Here is a 4,950-nt window from a genome sequence, read left to right on the forward strand (position 1 = left end):
TCTGTTTTGCAAGCTGGATACGAAACAATAACGCAAACTAGCAAGTATTTGTAAAGTAGGTATTCATGAAGAACAGAGATAAAAGCTTAAAATGTATGGGCAACAAACTGTCTCCAACGAATGTACACTGTATGTTTCAAAACGAGGAAGATAATGTTCATTCCACAGTACCATTTAATAACGGAGGAGCACAGCTAAATTGGAAATGAGTTGGCTTTGATACTTTGCTGTTGAAAGATAGTAATATCTAAATAGTTATCAAAATGTTATATTAACTAATGTGATCAATGTTTGTTTACAAGTGGAGAGTGTAAGTCCGTGCATTATGCTGACGTGAGTGTAGCATGGGGATCCTGAATCTGTTATGGTTTAATAAGTTGTAGCTAGTTATATTAACAAGAAAACAAATATCTCTAGAATGATTACTATACTTCATAAGTACATTCACTGTAAGGGTCACTGAACTGCTAACTCAACATTTGGTGATTGAGGTGGGAGGGGGGGGGGGGGGTGCAGCAATTGTTCAATCTGCTGACTGGATTTGGGACGAACACTTCAAACGCTGTACAGCAATGATACTGAATACATAGATAAAAGCACTACTACATACTCGCAAAGTAAATAATAGTTGAGTAGGCCTTTCAACTGTAATTGATTGCAAATGCTTCTTATAATCACATTTCTATTCTGTACTTTTATTACTGAGCAAAGCTTTCGATACGAATGAAAATTAAATATTGTAACTAGGCCTTTTTCTTTGGAATAATTCTTTTGAAATACTTCAACTACTCACTTTACTGACCACATGAAGCATTTCGTACGAAGGACTAACTAAACACGAGTAAATTATAGCGCCACTGAAGTTAATGAACACCTTTGAAACAGTAATGATTCCGAACTCTATTAGAATTCGGGCACTCGGAATTGTGGCATCACTAGGAAAAAGATCCTGTCCAGGTAGATGACTCAGGGATAAATCAGTGTTCTTAGTACAAAGTTGAAAATTATATTATATATTATTTGCACATTAAGCAACTTACTACTCCATACCAATAAATACAGTACTACACTTTAGTTGTGCTGAAAGTGGAGACTGCAGGATCTTCTGTGGCACAAACATGACGACGTCATACATGATCAAGGCTCTTCATGTAAAATTTGCCTGTAAATTGTCTCGTTGCCACCGAAATTTTATGATACAGAGCAAACCAATAATTGCCGTGATTTCATAGCCAATATATAGGCTGGCAATTATTGAACTATATGAAATAAAATATTCATAATTTTTGAACGGTATGTGTTTGGACGTTCAAACAGCACGGCTGCCCGTGGGGCATAATGGGAATTAGTATGCGCGAGCGCATTTTGTTTAGCTGTGAAGCCCACTTTTATTTGCATGGGTTCGTCAGTAAGCAAAATTGGTGCATTTGGGGACTGAGAATCCGCATTGCGTGATGGGGAAGTCCATTGACCCTCAACGTGTGATTGTGTGATGTGCAGTGTGCAGTCAAAATCGGTGCGATGTTCCTCGATGGCAAGGTGACTACCGAACGATACGTAAGGCTTCTGGAAAATGATTACATCCCCATTATCCAAAGCGGCCCTCATTTCAATAGGATGTGGTTCATGCAAGACGGAGCTCGACCCCATCGAAGCAGGAGAGTGTTTGATGTCCTGGAGGAGTACTTTGGGGAACGCATTCTGGCTCTGGGGTACCCAGAAGCCACTGCCACGAGCCTCGATTGGCAGCCATATTCTCCGGATCTGAACACATGCGACTCCTTTTTCAGGGCTACATTAAAGGCAAGGTGTACAGCAACAACACCTAAACCATTGCTGAGCTGAAGACGCCATTCAGGAGGTCATCGATGTTCCGACAGTTTAGTGAGTCATGCAGAATTCCGCTATTCGTCTGCGCCACATCATCGACAATGATGACAGCCGTATCGAACAAGACATAACCTAAATCTGAAAATCTGCAACGCCGTGTGCATGTTGAATAGTGTGCACGCCGTAGTTTGTAACTAATTTAGGTTTTTTGTCTTCATATAGTTCAATAATTGTCACCCTGTACATCCACATGCGACACATAATTAAAAAAACGGCTCTGAGCACTATGGGACTCAACATCTTAGGTCATAAGTCCCCTAGAACTTAGAACTACTTAAGCCTAACTAACCTAAGGACATCACACACACCCATGCCCGAGGCAGGATTTGAACCTGCGACCGTAGCAGTCCCGCGGTTCCGGACTGCAGCGCCAGAACCGCTAGACCACCGCGGCCGGCGACACATAATTAATTCAGTCTTTCAGCTACTCTTGCCTGCTTTAGCACTGAAGATGATAACTGTTTGAATCGTGGCTACCGATTGTCTGTACACAGAGATTACACAGATATTGAATTCTACATAGATAGTTACGTGAAAGAAATCCGATCGATTCTGAACATAAGAGTTACGGGCCTTTACAGCTAATTTCAGTTTATCGCCCGTTTTTCCTAAAACAGTTTCATCTACGAAGCTCCAGTCCCGTAGTCATTATCCATCCTATGAAATGGCTCATCCAGTCAGTTATGAGAAAGCGTGTGGCTTAGGTTAGAATAGCAAATAGAGCGCAACCCGATGCACTTCAAATACTGGCAGAGATAACGGCTCATGTAACTTTAATCCATTCATCTAGTTCGCTTTCCCACACAGCTGTGTTTCTCGAAAATCTATTAACTCACATATAATTAATCTCAGCAACCTCTAAATGTCACCAATAACGGAATTCGCGAACCTGGTGCAAATCAAGACCATCAGCAAGGTCAGTTCGTTGGCTAATGGCTGTCGTGGGTTTGTGTCCCTTGCAGGTTTGGGGTCTCTATTAGCGCTGCTCTTGCGAGCTCGATTAGTGAAGGTCTCTGGAAAGTATCTTAGGATGGGATTTAAGCATTCCGAAATCCACTGCATGTGACTTAATGCATTCTCAAAGGATGCCTCAGTGTGTTCAACCCTTTCAGACACCGTACTGCATTGTCCGTTTGGGGGATCTATGTTCGATTGCTACGCTGGCATAAAATTTTAAGTCCTTACAAATATGCGATACTTTGTGTGTCCAAATCTGTTATCATTGATATTTTTTAAATCAACCCCTGGCCACAACGAGATGACTTGGCTGACAGTTGCAGGTGGTCATAGAGCCATTTAAAAAGTTTCTAACAAATGTGGTTCAGTTTTCAAAGAAATGTATTCGATGATATTTTGATCTGGTGGTAAAAAGAGTGTCCATTGATCTACTGACACGTTCCCAATCTGCTTCAAGATTCCCTTCATGCATCTTTGACAATCGCCAAGGAAGTTAACGTAGCTGTGTAGCGCGCGAGATGTAGTTGTCAGCTGCAAAAACTCCTGCTCAACAGGCTCCAACCGAAGTGGCATAGTGGAAGGAAATTCTTGAGGGCAGCTGTTCCAATAGTCATCAGACCACCCAGCGCTAGGTTTCATGTGATTTCCTGAATCACTTAAGGCAAATCCCGAGACGGTTCCTCTAAAAACGACACAGCCTGTATACGTACTTGTGCTCCGTGTCTAATGACCTCGTCATCGACATGATTTTAAAACCTAATTTTCTTTCCTTTCGTGAGTAGATACTGACGAATACCACTAAAGAGCGCTGCGATCACGAATCACTTTAAAGAGCACGTTCTGTGAGAGTGTTTTGCGTATCTGGTGCTATGCAGCTTGCAGATATGACGTATCTGCACGTTCCGTGAGCTAGTTTTTAAATAACTCTGTGTGCTCGGAGGTCGTGTGTAAGTCTTTAAACCGGGCACCACTTTGGCGACATGTATGTCCCTCATCTACCTTAATTACTCAACCGCAGAAAGAATACCGGAAGAATACCGACAGTTTAACGTAGAACCCCTACCATTCCTAGTGACTCCTCACTTCGTTGAGAGATGGTATTAAAGGCAGATCGAAAATTTCTGTGGTACGTCTTGGACGCGACTACACGACATCTCGCCAAACTTTACCAGTAGACCACTAGGCTCGACATCACCAATGCTGGGAAACTAGTTGATGTTAGCTTTCAGGTCTCGTGTGAGGCGACCGAGATTACTAAGAATAGGTTCCTACATAAAGTATTCCGACATAGACACTAAAGAACGTAAAATTTAATAGTCGTTTTGATATATGTTAAGTCGCAGAACCGGAGTCACTACCAAGTATGATGGCGATAATGATGCCTATAAGGATAACGCGTAATGAAAGAGAATAAACACCCAAATTTTGGGGAATAGCATGTAATTCCTTTTCATTGTTCTAAATATTTTTTCTGTCCCAATTCTTATGTCAACTTGCTGAAGAGACTGTAATGCGAAGGCGAAATTTCACAGGTGTACGCACACAATCTGATTAAAAGTATCACGACACTTATCAGTGAACATTAATATGGTGTGTATCTGCCCGCTGCCTTTATGACTGTTTGTTGTCCGCTGGCGACTCAACTAAGTGTATGAGGGTCTGCGCAGGAATGACAGCCTATTCTTCTGCAAGAGACGAAACTAGAGGGAGTAGTAACTTTGGGTGCAGGGCTCTGGAGCAAATTCGATGTTCCAAGTCATTCCAAAAGTGTTCCATTGGGTTGAGATCGTGACGCTGGGCAGGCCAGCCTCTTTTAAGAATGTTGTTGTCCACAAACTATTGACTTACAGGTACTACATTATGACTGGGTGCTCTGTCGCAGTGATACAATCATCATCTCCGAACTGTTTTTCTGCTGTGAAACTCCCTGGCAGAGTAAAACTGTGTGCCGGACCGAGACTCGAACTCGGGACCTTTGACTTTCGCGGGCAAGAGCTCTACCATCTGGGCTACCCAAGCACGACTCACGCCACGTCCTCACAGATTCACATCTGCCAGAACCTCGTCTCCTACCTTCCAAACTTTACAGAAGCTCTCCTGCGA

This window comes from Schistocerca cancellata, chromosome 3, assembly GCF_023864275.1.
Source record: "Schistocerca cancellata isolate TAMUIC-IGC-003103 chromosome 3, iqSchCanc2.1, whole genome shotgun sequence".
Classification (NCBI taxonomy): Eukaryota; Metazoa; Arthropoda; class Insecta; order Orthoptera; family Acrididae; genus Schistocerca; species Schistocerca cancellata.